This window comes from Camelus dromedarius, chromosome 35, assembly GCF_036321535.1.
Source record: "Camelus dromedarius isolate mCamDro1 chromosome 35, mCamDro1.pat, whole genome shotgun sequence".
Classification (NCBI taxonomy): domain Eukaryota; kingdom Metazoa; phylum Chordata; class Mammalia; order Artiodactyla; family Camelidae; genus Camelus; species Camelus dromedarius.
In genome coordinates, this window is record NC_087470.1 from 6,979,167 (window position 1) to 6,996,083 (window position 16,917).

At 42.1% G+C, this 16,917-nt stretch overlaps 1 long non-coding RNA gene across 2 annotated transcripts in view; it reads right to left on the minus strand.

Annotated features, from left to right (window-relative positions):
* Positions 1-7,211: 7,211 nt before the first annotated feature.
* LOC135319954 (uncharacterized) overlaps positions 7,212-16,917 on the minus strand; it is a 38,556-nt gene continuing 28,850 nt past the window's right edge. The window contains exon 5 of one of the 2 annotated variants that reach the window (XR_010379040.1): positions 7,212-7,762. This is a non-coding gene — a long non-coding RNA (uncharacterized LOC135319954). Of the gene's footprint in view, positions 7,763-13,981; positions 14,481-16,917 lie in introns of those variants that run through there. The other variant, XR_010379039.1, reaches the window with a different exon arrangement.

A 16,917-nucleotide genomic window follows, 5' to 3' on the forward strand; every position in this document is an offset into this window, starting at 1 on the left:
AACAGGAAGTACCATTTTCAGTTCCAAAGAGATTGAAGCTCCAAAAAATAAGCTTTCAAACAACTAGACGGCAAAACGATACCAGAGCAAACTCTGAAAATGGAGGTGAGGGAAACACTGATGAACCACAGTGCCTCAGAATCACAAAAGGCAGAATACCAGAAAAGGGGAAGAGAAACTCTAAACAAGAACACAATAGTATCAGAAAACTCAATGGATGAGATAATAACTGGGCTAAAGTCAGTCCTAAGCAGACTAGATAATGCAGAGGGACTCGTGAATGACTGTGAAGACAGCGGAACAGAAATCCCTCGATTATATAAAGACATAGAAAAGCAAGTGCAAACCAATGCAAACATCACTGTTGAATCCTGGTGTAAGACAAAGCATGAAAGAATAGGATTCATAAGAGTCCCAAAAGGAAAATCAAGAGATAAAATAAATAATTCTGAAAAGGTGTTTGTTGAAGAATCACAATGAAACATGCTGAAAACCAAGAAAGGATCATCTATACGAATTCAGGAAGTACACAGCATCCAAAAGAGGTGGAATACCAATAGACCAACAAGCAGCTGTAGAATTCAAATAAACAAATTTCATGATCATCCCAGTGATGCAAAATGCACCTCGAGGAAAGCAACTTAGTCACAACAGAACCTCCAGAGGGGTTTCAGCTGATATCTCGGCAGAAATTTTGCAGCACGGGGAGGAGTGCCAGGACATAGACCAAACCCTGAATGAGAAAAAGCTGCAATCTAGGGTAGCCTATGCCAAATGACCGCCGTTTATAACAACGGCAGGGCTAGGGAATTTCAATGACAGGCAAACCTTAAAAGAATTCAGCAGCTTGAGACTGATCCTAAAACAAAAATTGAGAATCCTACCCTGAGTAGGAAAGTAGCAAGATGAAATGGAATTAACAAAACCATTATTGCAAATGCAAGAAGAGCCTGAGTTGCAAGGAAGTAAGAAGAAGAAGGCAAGGAGGACATCAAAATCCTAAAGATGGGAGAGGGTAGCAGGAAATCATAGGTGATTTTAAGCACTATCTTAAGTGATTCAGCTTACATGACTGTCTGTCTGACGCAAAATGAGAAATGCATGGCCTAATATGTTTGCAAAACAAACAATCAGACAAACAAACAACAAAAGGTTACAGTTGGCTGAAATATACCAAACAATCATGATTATTCAACACAAAATACTCAAAGTGATGTCAAGGATCATTCAGCACACATCGTCATATTATCGCTGTTAGCATGTATTCAATACACTTGTATTCAGCAAACAGACACGTGCATTACTATTCATAGATACTGATCCAGAAGTGCATATCGTGAGCCAACCCAAATGACGGTTTTGAATAAGAGTGGATCATAGAACTGGATATAGACTTACAAGTCTTCCGACAGGAGGAACGAATGCCTAATTCTACCCTACGTAGAGAAGAAATGGCATAAGCCTATAACAAAGACAAGTAGCTCTGCAAAACTGTACTAAGGGCAAAAGAGACAGACAGGAAAGTGCACATTGGGATTGGTTTCATTTCTAGGAATTTCAGCCCCCATGAAACAAATGGATCCATGTTCTGAGAGTGTGGGTGTTTCAGCAGAAAGCAACAGACGGATATGTAATCTGGGTGAATGGATATTACACAAACATGAGTTTCCTTGAGTGGGTCTCTGTGTACTGTGAACTGTTAGAAAGTTTAAATAGGTGTGAATCCATAAACTGATCATGGTCACTCTTCCCTCCGTTTGTACAGTGTATAGAGATATGAACAAAAGGAAAGAGGGAAGAGAAAAGGACCATGGGACCCTTCTGGATAGAATCATATTTCCCTTAGGAAACTCTCGTCTAATGCAGCATCACCCCCAACACTGACTTGATGCATCAACCACTGGGGATGACAGTTACCGGTTGGATTCCAGGTGGAATGTTGCTGTGTACCACGAGGCTTGTTGCGGCTGGTGGATCCAAGGTAACTGGGCAGAATTCTGTGGGTGGATCAGTTTGATGGTGGGTCTGCTGCCCTATGTGGAGATTGGCTTAGGTCTTTTGTTCGGGAAGCTGAGTAAGTTCGAGATACTGCTGCTGCCCAAAGACCTGAGTTCACGGGTCATTTTCCAGAATCTGAAAGGGCAGACAGTGGAAGATCTGCCTGTCATCAGCTTACTGGTTAGGCTCCGAGGTATTTTCAGACATGCCCAGTCCTGTTTACATCGACTTTATGGGAGACACGAAGAGAAGCTGGCAGAAAAACTGGCTGCATGGATTGAGGAGATGTGCGAACACATTGATGAAAGTTGTTCAGCTACAGTGGAGATTATCGGCATGGAGACATCTCTAGAGCATACCAGGCTTGAAAGACATTCATGAGACCTACTGAACCTCGGTGATACTGGAAGAAACATACGGAGAGTCAATGTGCCCTTGAGAAAGTTACTCGATTCTCTGCTCCAAGAACGGGTCCAAGATTCCTGACGTCTAAAAGAGAAGAGATGGCAGAGATGATAAAAGCGCTCATGTTCTTGGAAGAGGTCGTGTGAATCCACACATCCCAAGGGGCATTTACGAATCATTCAGACCGAAATGCACCAAGACCAGGTAAGCCTATTCCCACGTTTGTGCCTAGCTATCAATCACATGCTCTTCCCTCCACTCCACTCAGGCATCCATTTCAAAGGATCAGAACCTGAGCTGCAATGAATCCAGTAGGAGGAGAGCAAGCCCCTACTAGAATCAGAGTTCCTCCTCCTTCACACTTGGTGAACAACAGTGAACTCCTTAAAGGTCAAATACTCTCGACTGAAATAGATAGGAATTGAATACTTAGCTCACACAAAGAAATGATGACCTTCCCTTAGATTAAGGAAATGCTGGGGTTATGTATTCTTTGGGCTGAAAGGAGTGTGGGAAGTGAGGGGAATCTTTGAATGAACTTGAATATGTTTTAGGCCTCAGTTTTTCAAGACAGTACAGGAAAATATTAGAAGTCAGATAGTGAACTGAACTGTAAAAGTCGCCAAACACATTAAAGACACAGGTTATGTGGACAGTCATTCACTTCCATCAAGCCCCGGGTGCACTATATCTTGGAGGTGCAGACTTGGTTGTGTTAAATTCTTTTACCCAACATGATCGGATGATTAAGCCTTCTCAGCACTGATAGAAGAGCACCTGGTTCTCAATAGCCTAGCATAGCTGCAGCAGGTTTCTCATAGTTAAATGCCTCTAGGTGCTTTTGGAATCAAGCCTAAATGTATATATTCTGTTTAGATTTTCTTGTATATTCCTAGAGAGGAATGTTACCCCATGAAATGCCAACATTGCTTAGTATGTGTCATTGGGAGTAAAGGGCACCAGGTGCACAAGGGAAACCCAGAATGGGGTTTATTTCATGGTTCCAATAGGTATTTCATTCTTCCTTTTGTTGTTGGATGCTTCAAGAGAAAAGATTTGGCATGTCCCCTTCAAACATTTGGACTGCTATTTTACATTGAGACTGTCTGTTTTTCCTTAGAGCTGACAAAATCTTACAGAAATTGTCAAGTCTGTCTTCTAGGTTGATTTGGTAAATTTCAAAAACTAAATTCACTTTCATATAAATCCCAAAACATGTAAATTGATACTGTTAACTTTCTTAAAGACTGCAACTGCCTTGTCAACATAAGGTCATAGCTGGAGTCTTTGGAAATTCCCTCCGACGATGGCTGTAAAAAAACGGAGCGAAACAAATATCCAATTTCTGTGAATTATTTGTGAAAAGTGTTGATTTGTCGATGCCCAGTAGGAAGAGAACTAGTGAAAACTGCTCTCACTAGGTACCATACACAAAATATTGTAAACACACACTCACCCAGCCCTTGGAAAGGAAACTTTCCGAAGAGTGGTCTGTTACTTCCAAAGACAGGATGAGGCCTCAGAAAAACCGGAAGCAGGAAAAGGCAAAGTAGAGAATGGAAACCAGTGCAGGATCTGACCTCTGGTAATGGAGCATCAAAGGTGAAACTCTGTTTTCCTTGGAAGCACACTCTCAAGCGGGCAGCAGCCACAGAATTGAAGTTGATGCGCTGAGTGTAAGAAGAGTGCACAGCAGATGCTAGGCTGACAGAACTCAAAGAAATCAGCTCAAAATATCCCCACATTTGAATCTGAGACCAAGATCCGAGCTGCCAAATCTGAGCTAGCAGAGGCAGCGGAAAAAGAGGGATAGGGCTACGTATGATGGCTCTCGTTCAACTCAGGGATCTAGAGTGCGTTGTGGGTTTTGGTGGGTACTTTCAATAGAGCAAAGAGAACTGTGACATCAGTGAGACAGCAACCGCACTGGCGCGTGAGGTTGAGTTTATCGATATGTTCTATGGCCACATCCACTGCATCTGCAGGACCAGGGTCCAATTTGACCTTTTGCAAATAGAGCACGTGTGGGGCTCAATCAGAGGTATCATGCATCTGGACTGAGTGTTCCTGGGGGCGTTGGGTTTGAAATCAGTATTAAAAGATTTAGGATCTGCTACATTCATAACCTGGATTGGGATTACACTCTGGTTTGAGGCAGAGGATGCGGAACAGCTCTGTGGTTGCCTTCGTGAACCCATTACTCAAGAATGAGAGAACTAGGAAGAGTGGTCAAAGTCCACAGCATGAGAATATGAAGCATTACTTACAGCATTATCACCCAAATGCAGATGCTACATTTTGGACGGCACTGACAGGGTACTGCACCGAGGACACATAGGTCTGTCTGCGGGATCATCCCAGCAGGCCCTGAACTATGACATCCATACATATGCTTCCACTGGTGTTGCTGTAAACAGAGAAGCTCTGGGAAGTACTGGTAACATTGGGACATTCCCGTGGCAGTAGAAAGAACAATCTCACTCAACGTTGGCTGTTTTGGAGACACTTCAAAATGACATACAGAAGAATGCAGAGCAGAAAACCTATAGAAGCTTCTTTTCCACTAGAGGAAGTGCCCGGTGCACTTTCAGAATTGTGAGATTATTGTAAAATAAATGACGTTCTAATAACTGAAAAAGTATGGTGTGTTCATCACAACAAAGGCAACACCAGGATTTAGTGATATAGTAGACAACACACACAGGAACAAGGCATGGCATCAAGGTCTAGGGAAAATTGTCCTCACAGAAATACCATGGAATTGAGTACACAAAAGAGTCTAAAGTTTGCACTTAACCAAGCCCTATAAGTCTATATTAGATACATGAGAGTACCTGACCTGTAGAGTAAAAGAAGTATAGTAAAAGAAACAGGAAGTACCATTTTCAGTTCCAAAGAGATTGAAGGCCCAAAAAATAAGCTTTCAAACAACTAGACGGCAAAACGATACCAGAGCAAGCTCTGAAAATGGAGGTGAGGAAAACACTGATGAACCACAGTGCCTCAGAATCACAAAAGGCAGAATACCAGAAAAGGGGAAGAGAAAATCTAAACAAGAACACAATAGTATCAGAAAACTCAATGGATGAGATAATAACTGTGCTAATGTCAATCCTAAGCAGACTACATAATGCAGAGGGACTCGTGAATGAATTTGAGGACAGGGGAACAGAAATCCCTCGATCAGAAGAAGACACAGAAAAGCAAGTGCAAACCAACGCTAACATCACTGTTGAATCCTGGGTTAAGACAAGGCAGGTAAGAATAGGACTCATAGGATTCCCAAATGGAAAAGCAAGTGATAAAATAATAAATTCTGAAAAGGAATTTGTAGAAAAATCACAATGAAACTTGCTGAAAGCCAAGAAAGTAACATCTATACGAATTCAGGAAGTACACAGCGTCCAAAAGAGGTGGAATACCAATAGACCAACAAGCAGCTGTAGAATTCAAATAAACAAATTTCATGATCATCCCAGTGATGCAAAATGCACCTCGAGGAAAGCAACTTAGTCACAACAGAACCTCCAGAGGGGTTTCAGCTGATATCTCGGCAGAAATTTTGCAGCACGGGGAGGAGTGCCAGGACATAGACCAAACCCTGAATGAGAAAAAGCTGCAATCTAGGGTAGCCTATGCCAAATGACCGCCGTTTATAACAACGGCAGGGCTAGGGAATTTCAATGACAGGCAAACCTTAAAAGAATTCAGCAGCTTGAGACTGATCCTAAAACAAAAATTGAGAATCCTACCCTGAGTAGGAAAGTAGCAAGATGAAATGGAATTAACAAAACCATTATTGCAAATGCAAGAAGAGCCTGAGTTGCAAGGAAGTAAGAAGAAGAAGGCAAGGAGGACATCAAAATCCTAAAGATGGGAGAGGGTAGCAGGAAATCATAGGTGATTTTAAGCACTATCTTAAGTGATTCAGCTTACATGACTGTCTGTCTGACGCAAAACGAGAAATGCATGGCCTAATATGTTTGCAAAACAAACAATCAGACAAACAAACAAACAACAAAAGGTTACAGTTGGCTGAAATATACCAAACAATCATGATTATTCAACACAAAATACTCAAAGTGATGTCAAGGATCATTCAGCACACATCGTCATATTATCGCTGTTAGCATGTATTCAATACACTTGTATTCAGCAAACAGACACGTGCATTACTATTCATAGATACTGATCCAGAAGTGCATATCGTGAGCCAACCCAAATGACGGTTTTGAATAAGAGTGGATCATAGAACTGGATATAGACTTACAAGTCTTCCGACAGGAGGAACGAATGCCTAATTCTACCCTACGTAGAGAAGAAATGGCATAAGCCTATAACAAAGACAAGTAGCTCTGCAAAACTGTACTAAGGGCAAAAGAGACAGACAGGAAAGTGCACATTGGGATTGGTTTCATTTCTAGGAATTTCAGCCCCCATGAAACAAATGGATCCATGTTCTGAGAGTGTGGGTGTTTCAGCAGAAAGCAACAGACGGATATGTAATCTGGGTGAATGGATATTACACAAACATGAGTTTCCTTGAGTGGGTCTCTGTGTACTGTGAACTGTTAGAAAGTTTAAATAGGTGTGAATCCATAAACTGATCATGGTCACTCTTCCCTCCGTTTGTACTGTGTATACAGATATGAACAAAAGGAAAGAGGGAAGAGAAAAGGACCATGGGACCCTTCTGGATAGAATCATATTTCCCTTAGGAAACTCTCGTCTAATGCAGCATCACCCCCAACACTGACTTGATGCATCAACCACTGGGGATGACAGTTACCGGTTGGATTCCAGGTGGAATGTTGCTGTGTACCACGAGGCTTGTTGCGGCTGGTGGATCCAAGGTAACTGGGCAGAATTCTGTGGGTGGATCAGTTTGATGGTGGGTCTGCTGCCCTATGTGGAGATTGGCTTAGGTCTTTTGTTCGGGAAGCTGAGTAAGTTCGAGATACTGCTGCTGCCCAAAGACCTGAGTTCACGGGTCATTTTCCAGAATCTGAAAGGGCAGACAGTGGAAGATCTGCCTGTCATCAGCTTACTGGTTAGGCTCCGAGGTATTTTCAGACATGCCCAGTCCTGTTTACATCGACTTTATGGGAGACACGAAGAGAAGCTGGCAGAAAAACTGGCTGCATGGATTGAGGAGATGTGCGAACACATTGATGAAAGTTGTTCAGCTACAGTGGAGATTATCGGCATGGAGACATCTCTAGAGCATACCAGGCTTGAAAGACATTCATGAGACCTACTGAACCTCGGTGATACTGGAAGAAACATACGGAGAGTCAATGTGCCCTTGAGAAAGTTACTCGATTCTCTGCTCCAAGAACGGGTCCAAGATTCCTGACGTCTAAAAGAGAAGAGATGGCAGAGATGATAAAAGCGCTCATGTTCTTGGAAGAGGTCGTGTGAATCCACACATCCCAAGGGGCATTTACGAATCATTCAGACCGAAATGCACCAAGACCAGGTAAGCCTATTCCCACGTTTGTGCCTAGCTATCAATCACATGCTCTTCCCTCCACTCCACTCAGGCATCCATTTCAAAGGATCAGAACCTGAGCTGCAATGAATCCAGTAGGAGGAGAGCAAGCCCCTACTAGAATCAGAGTTCCTCCTCCTTCACACTTGGTGAACAACAGTGAACTCCTTAAAGGTCAAATACTCTCGACTGAAATAGATAGGAATTGAATACTTAGCTCACACAAAGAAATGATGACCTTCCCTTAGATTAAGGAAATGCTGGGGTTATGTATTCTTTGGGCTGAAAGGAGTGTGGGAAGTGAGGGGAATCTTTGAATGAACTTGAATATGTTTTAGGCCTCAGTTTTTCAAGACAGTACAGGAAAATATTAGAAGTCAGATAGTGAACTGAACTGTAAAAGTCGCCAAACACATTAAAGACACAGGTTATGTGGACAGTCATTCACTTCCATCAAGCCCCGGGTGCACTATATCTTGGAGGTGCAGACTTGGTTGTGTTAAATTCTTTTACCCAACATGATCGGATGATTAAGCCTTCTCAGCACTGATAGAAGAGCACCTGGTTCTCAGTAGCCTAGCATAGCTGCAGCAGGTTTCTCATAGTTAAATGCCTCTAGGTGCTTTTGGAATCAAGCCTAAATGTATATATTCTGTTTAGATTTTCTTGTATATTCCTAGAGAGGAATGTTACCCCATGAAATGCCAACATTGCCTAGTATGTGTCATTGGGAGTAAAGGGCACCAGGTGCACAAGGGAAACCCAGAATGGGGTTTATTTCATGGTTCCAATAGGTATTTCATTCTTCCTTTTGTTGTTGGATGCTTCAAGAGGAAAGAGTTGGCATGTCCCCTTCAAACATTTGGACTGCTATTTTACATTGAGACTGTCTGTTTTTCCTTAGAGCTGACAAAATCTTACAGAAATTGTCAAGTCTGTCTTCTAGGTTGATTTGGTAAATTTCAAAAACTAAATTCACTTTCATATAAATCCCAAAACATGTAAATTGATACTGTTAACTTTCTTAAAGACTGCAACTGCCTTGTCAACATAAGGTCATAGCTGGAGTCTTCGGAATATCCCTCCGACGATGGCTGTAAAAAAACGGAGTGAAACAAATATCCAATTTCTGTGAATTATTTGTGAAAAGTGTTGATTTGTCGATGCCCAGTAGGAAGAGAACTAGTGAAAACTGCTCTCACTAGGTATCATACACAAAACATTGTAAATACCCACTCACCCAGCCCTTGGAAAGGAAACTTTCCGAAGAGTGGTCTGTTACTTCCAAAGACAGGATGAGGCCTCAGAAAAACCGGAAGCAGGAAAAGGCAAAGTAGAGAATGGAAACCAGTGCAGGATCTGACCTCTGGTAATGGAGCATCAAAGGTGAAACTCTGTTTTCCTTGGAAGCACACTCTCAAGCGGGCAGCAGGCACAGAATTGAAGGTGATGCGCTGAGTGTAAGAAGAGTGCACAGCAGATGCTAGGCTGACAGAACTCAAAGAAATCAGCTCAAAATATCCCCACATTTGAATCTGAGACCAAGATCCGAGCTGCCAAATCTGAGCTAGCAGAGGCAGCGGAAAAAGAGGGATAGGGCTACGTATGATGGCTCTCGTTCAACTCAGGGATCTAGAGTGCGTTGTGGGTTTTGGTGGGTACTTTCAATAGAGCAAAGAGAACTGTGACATCAGTGAGACAGCAACCGCACTGGCGCGTGAGGTTGAGTTTATCGATATGTTCTATGGCCACATCCACTGCATCTGCAGGACCAGGGTCCAATTTGACCTTTTGCAAATAGAGCACGTGTGGGGCTCAATCAGAGGTATCATGCATCTGGACTGAGTGTTCCTGGGGGCGTTGGGTTTGAAATCAGTATTAAAAGATTTAGGATCTGCTACATTCATAACCTGGATTGGGATTACACTCTGGTTTGAGGCAGAGGATGCGGAACAGCTCTGTGGTTGCCTTCGTGAACCCATTACTCAAGAATGAGAGAACTAGGAAGAGTGGTCAAAGTCCACAGCATGAGAATATGAAGCATTACTTACAGCATTATCACCCAAATGCAGATGCTACATTTTGGACTTCACTGACAGGGTACTGCACCGAGGACACATAGGTCTGTCTGCGGGATCATCCCAGCAGGCCCTGAACTATGACATCCATACATATGCTTCCACTGGTGTTGCTGTAAACAGAGAAGCTCTGGGAAGTACTGGTAACATTGGGACATTCCCGTGGCAGTAGAAAGAACAATCTCACTCAACGTTGGCTGTTTTGGAGACACTTCAAAATGACATACAGAAGAATGCAGAGCAGAAAACCTATAGAAGCTTCATTTCCACTAGAGGAAGTGCCCGGTGCACTTTCAGAATTGTGAGATTATTGTAAAATAAATGACGTTCTAATAACTGAAAAAGTATGGTGTGTTCATCACAACAAAGGCAACACCAGGATTTAGTGATATAGTAGACAACACACACAGGAACAAGGCATGGCATCAAGGTCTAGGGAAAATTGTCCTCACAGAAATACCATGGAATTGAGTACACAAAAGAGTCTAAAGTTTGCACTTAACCAAGCCCTATAAGTCTATATTAGATACATGAGAGTACCTGACCTGTAGAGTAAAAGAAGTATAGTAAAAGAAACAGGAAGTACCATTTTCAGTTCCAAAGAGATTGAAGGTCCAAAAAATAAGCTTTCAAACAACTAGACGGCAAAACGATACCAGAGCAAACTCTGAAAATGGAGGTGAGGGAAACACTGATGAACCACAGTGCCTCAGAATCACAAAAGGCAGAATACCAGAAAAGGGGAAGAGAAACTCTAAACAAGAACACAATAGTATCAGAAAACTCAATGGATGAGATAATAACTGGGCTAAAGTCAGTCCTAAGCAGACTAGATAATGCAGAGTGACTCGTGAATGACTGTGAAGACAGCGGAACAGAAATCCCTCGATTATATAAAGACATAGAAAAGCAAGTGCAAACCAATGCAAACATCACTGTTGAATCCTGGTGTAAGACAAAGCATGAAAGAATAGGATTCATAAGAGTCCCAAAAGGAAAATCAAGAGATAAAATAAATAATTCTGAAAAGGTGTTTGTTGAAGAATCACAATGAAACATGCTGAAAGCCAAGAAAGGATCATCTATACGAATTCAGGAAGTACACAGCATCCAAAAGAGGTGGAATACCAATAGACCAACAAGCAGCTGTAGAATTCAAATAAACAAAGTTCATGTTCATCCCAGTGATCTAAAATGCACCTCGAGGAACGCAACTTAGTCACAATAGAACTTCCAGTGGGGTTTCAGCTCATATCTCGGCAGAAATTTTGCTGGACAGGTAGGAGTGCCAGGACATAGGCCATATCTTCAATGAGAAAAAGCTGCAATCTACGGTAACCAATGCCAAATGACCGCCGTTTCTAAGAACGGCAGAGCTAGGGAATTTCACTGACCAGCAAATCTTAAAAGAATTCAGCAGTTTGAAACTGATCCTAAAACACAAGTTGTGAATCCTTCCCTGAGTAGAAATGTAGCAAGATGAAATGGAAATAAGAAAACCACTTTTGGAAATGCAAGAAGAGCATGAGTTGCAAAGAAGTAACAAGAAGGCAAGGAGGACATCAAAGTCCTAAAGATGGGAGAGGGTAGCAGGAAATCATAGTTGATTTTAAGCACTATCTTAAGTGAATCAGCTTATATTATTGTCTGTCTGAAGCAAAAGTAGAGATGCATGGCCTAATGTGTTTGCAAAACAAACAAACAATCAGACAAACAAACACCAAAAGGTTACAGTTGGCTGACATATACCAAAGAACCATGATTATTTGATACAAAATACTCAAAGTGATGTCAAGGATCATTCAGCACGCATCGACCCAGTATGGCGGCTAGCATGTACTCAACACACTTGTATTCAGAAAACAGATGCGTGCATTCATATTCATAAATATTGATTCATAAGTGCATATCGTGACACAAACCAAATGTTGGTTTTGAATATGATTGGTTCATAGAACGTGATATATACACTTACAAGTCTTCCAACAGGATGAACGAATGTCATATTCTACCCTACGTAGAGAAGAAACGGCATAAGCCTATAGCAAAAACAAGTAGCTCTGCCAAACTGTACTAAGAGCAAAAGAGACAGACTACAAAGGGCACATTGGGATTGGTTTCACTTCGAGGAATTTCAGCCCCCATGAAACAAATGGATCCATGTTCTGAGAGTGTGGATGTTTCAGCAGAAAGCAACAGACGGATATGTATTCTGGGTGAATGGATATTACACAAACATGACTTTACTTTAGTGGGTCTCCGTGTACTGTGAACTGTTAGAAAGTATCAAGACGTGTGAAAACATAAACTAAAAATGGACACACTTCCCTCCGTTTGTACTGTGTATACAGTCTGGACCAAAGGAAAGCGGGAAGAAAAAAGGACGATTGGACGCCAGTGGATTGAATCACGTTTCCCTTAGGAACCTCTAGTATAATGCAGCCACTCCCCCAACACTGAAATAATGCAGCAAACATTGGGGATGGCAGTTACCGGATGGAATTCCAGAAGGAATGTTGCTGTGTACTGCGAGGCTTGTTGTGGCTGATGGAACCAAGGTTCCTGGGCAGAATTCTGTGGGTGGATCAGTGTGATGGAGGGTCTGCTGCCCTATGTGGAGATTGGCTTAGGTCTTTTGTTCGGGAAACTGTGCAAGTTTGAGTTACTGCTGCTGCCCAAAGACCTGAGTTCACGGGTCAGTTTCCAGAATCTGAAAGGGCAGACAGTGGAAGATCTGCCTGTCATCAGCATACTACTGAGGCTCAGAGTTACTTCCAGACTTGCCCAGTCCTGTTGAAGTCGAATTTATGGGAGACACGAAGAGAACCTGGCAGAAAAGTTGGCTGGATGGATTGAGCTGAGATGCGAACATATTGATGAGAGTTGTTCTGCTACAATGGAGAATACCGGCATGGAGGCTTCTCTAGAGAATTCCAGGCTCGAAATTCTTTCATGAGACCTACTGAACCTCGGTGATACTGGTAGAAATATACGGATTGTCAACGTGCACTTGAGAAAGTTACTCAATTCCCTGCTTCAAGAACGGGTCCAAGATTCCTGACGTCTAAAAGAGAAGAGATGGCGGAGATGATAAAAGCGCTCATGTTCTTGGAAGAGGTCACGAGAATCCACAGGTCCCAAGGGGCATTTACAAACCATTCAGACCAAAATACACCAAGCCCAGGTTAGCCTTTTCCCAGGTTTGGGCATAGCTATCAGGCACTTGCACTTCCCACCCCTCCACTCAGTCATCCATTTTAAAGAATCAGATCCTGAGCTGCAATGAAGCCAGTAGGAGAAGAGCAAGCCCCTCCTAGAATCAGAGTTCCTCCAACTTCACACTCTGTGAAGAATGGTGAATTCCTTAAAGGTCAAATACTCTCGACTAAAATAGATAGGAATTTAATACTCAGCTCACACAAAGAAATGATGGCCTTCCCGTAGATTCAGCAAATGCTGTGGTTAAGTCTTTTTCAGGTGAAGGGAGTGTGGTAGGTGAGGGGAATCTTTGACTGAACTTAAATATGTATTAGGCCTCAGTATTTCAAGACAGTATAGTCAAATATGATAAGTCAGATAGTGAACTGAACTGTAAAAGTCGTGAAAGACATTAAAGACACAGGTTATGTGGGGCGTCTTTCCCTTCAGACAAGCCCCGGGTGCACGATATCATGGGGGTGCACACTTGGTTGTGTGAAATTTATTTACCCAATATGATCGGATGATTAAGCGTTCTCATCAATGATAGAAGAACAATTGGTTCTCAAATGCCTAGCATAGCTGCAGCAGGGTTCTCATAGCTAAAATGCCTCTAGGTGCTTTGGAATCAAGCCTAAATGTATAATTTTGTTTGGTTTTTCTTGTATTTTCCCAAAGAGGAATGTTACCCCTTGAAATGCCAACATTGGCCAGTATGTGTCATTGTGAGTAAAGGGAACCACATGCACAAGGGAAACCCAGGTTCTCGGTTATTTCGTGGTTCCAATAGGTACTTAATGGTTCTGGTTGGTGTTGGAGGCTTCAACAGTAAAGAGTTGACATATCCCCTTCAAATTATTGGACAGTGATTTTACTTTATAACTGTCTATATTTTTCTTATAGTTGACATAATGTTACAAAATTGACAGGTCTGGCATCTAGGTGGATTTAGTAAGTTTCAAAATCTACCTTCATTTTCTTATAAATCCCAAAACATGTAAATCAATTCTATTAACCTTCTTAAAAACTGCAACTGAGTTATCAACACAATGTGAAAATTGGAGGCTACGGACAAACCCTCCCACCATGGCTGCATATTAAACAGAGCTAAACAAACATCACAATTCTGTGAATTATATCTGTAAAGTGTTGATTTATCGATGCCCAGTTGGCAGAGAACCAGTGCAACCTGCGCTCACTCCCACCCATGTACACAGCAATGTAAACATCCACTCACCCAGCCCTTGGCACAGGACACTTTCCGAAGTGTGGTCTGTTACTTCCAAAGACAGGATGAGGCCTCAGAAAACCTGGAAGCAGGAGAAGGCAAAGTAGAGAATGGAAATCTGTGCAGGATCTGACCTCTGCTGATGGAGCAGCAAAGGTGAAACTCTGTTTTACTTGGACGCACACTCTCAAGCGGACAGCACAGATGGGATTGTAGGTAATGCGCTGAGTGTTAGAAGAGTGCACAGCAGATGCTTGGCTGACATAACTCATAGAAATCAGCACAAAATATCCCCACAATTGAATCTGAGACAAAGATCCGATCTGCCAAATTTGAGCCAGCAGAGGCAGCGGAAAATGAGGTATAGAGCTACAGATAATGGCACACGCTGAGTCTCAGGGATCTGGAGTGCATTGTGGGTTGTGGTGGGTTCTATCAAGAGAGCAAACCGACCTGTTACCCCATTAAGAAAGCAACCACATTGGCGTGTGAGGTTGAGTTTTTCGATATGTGCCATGGCCACATCCACTGCATTTTGCAGGCCCAGGATCAATTTGGCATTTTGCCAATAGAGCACGTGTGGGGCTCAATCAGAGATGTCGTGCATCTGGTCTGAGGGATTCAGTGGCCCTTGGGTTTGAAATCAGTATGAAAACCTTTAGGATCTGCTACAGTCATAACCTGGACAGGAATTATGGATTGGTTTGAGGAAGAGAATTCGGTACAGCTCTGTGGTTGCATTCGTGCACCCATGACCCAAGGATGAGGGATCAAGGAAGAGTAGTCAAAGTCCACAACGTGAGAAGTTGAAGCATTTCCTTCAGCATTATCTCCCAAATGCGGATGCTACATTTTGGATGGCACTGACATGGTACTGCACAGAGGACACAAAGATCGGTCTGCGGGATCATTCCAGCAGGCCCTGATTTATGGCATTCTTACATATGTTTCCACTGGTGTTTCTGTACACAGAGGAGCTCTGGGAAGAACTGGTAACGTTGGGACATTCCCATGGCAATAGAAAGCACAAGCACACTCTCAGTTTGCTGTTTTGGAAAGACTCCAATATGACATACAGCAGAATGCCGTGCTGAAAACCTTTAAGCTTCATTTCCAGAACAGGAAGTGTACTCTGCACTTTCAGAATTGTGAGGTAAGTGCAATAAAACGAAGTTTTACTAATTGAAAAAATATGGTGTGTTCATCACAACAAAGGCAATACCAGCAATTAGAGATATACCAGACAACACACACAGGAACAGGACATGGCATCAATGCCTAGGGAAAATTGTCCTCACAGAAATATCATGGAACTTTGTACACCCAATGGTCTAAAATTTTCACTTAACAAAGCCCTATAAATCTATATTATATATCTGATATTACTTGACCAGTAGAGATAAAGAAGTATAGTAAAAGAAACAGGAAGTACCATTTTCAGTTCCAAAGAGTTTGAAGGCCCAAAAAATAAGCTTTCAAACATCTAGACAGCAAAACGCTACCAGAGCATGTATTGAAAACTGAGGTGAGGAAAACATGAAGTACAACAGTGTCTCAGAATCACAAAAGGCAGTTATCCAGGAAAGGGGAAGAGAAACTCTAAAAACGAGCCAAATAATATCAGAAAACTCAAGGATGAGATAATATCAGGGCTAAAGTCAGTCCAAAGCAGACTTGATAATGCAGACGGACTCGTGAAAGACTGTGAAGACAGGGGAACAGAAATCCCTCGATCAGAAGAAGACATAGAAAAAGAAGTGCAACCCAATGCAAACATTGCTGTTGAAGCCTGGGGTAAGACAAAGCATGAAAGAGTAAGATTCGTAAGAGTCCCAGATGGAAAAGCAAGATTAACAAAAAAAGTCTGAAAAGATATTTGTAGAAAAATCAGACTGTAACTTGCTGAAAGACAAGAAAGAATGAGGTATACGAAATCAGAAAGTACACATACCAAAGGAGTTGGAAACCCAATACACCTACATTCAGCAGTATTATTCAAATCAACAAAGTTCATGATCAACCGAGTGATTTTAAATGCATCTAGAGGAAAACAACTTAGTCACAACACTACCTCCAGAGGGGTTTCAGCTTATATTTCGAGAGGAATATTGCAGGATAGAAGGAGTGACAGGACATAGACCAAATCCTGAATAAGAAAAAGCTGCAATCTATGGTAGCCTATGCTACAAGACTGCCATTCCTATTAAAGGCAGAGCTAGATAATTTCACAGACCGGCAAAACTTAGAAGAATTCAGCAGTTAGGAACTTATCCTTAAAGGAAGATTGAGAATTCCACCCTGAATCGAAAAGTAGCAAGTAGAAATGTAATTAAGAAAACCATTATTGGAAATGCAAGAAGAGCAATGAGTTTCAAAGAATAAACAAAAAGGCAATGAGGAAATCAAAATCCTGAAGATGGAAGTGGGGAGCAGGAAATCATAGTTGATTTTCAGCACTATACTAAGTAAATCAGCTTACATAACTCTCTGAAGCAAACGGAGAGATTCATGGCGTAATG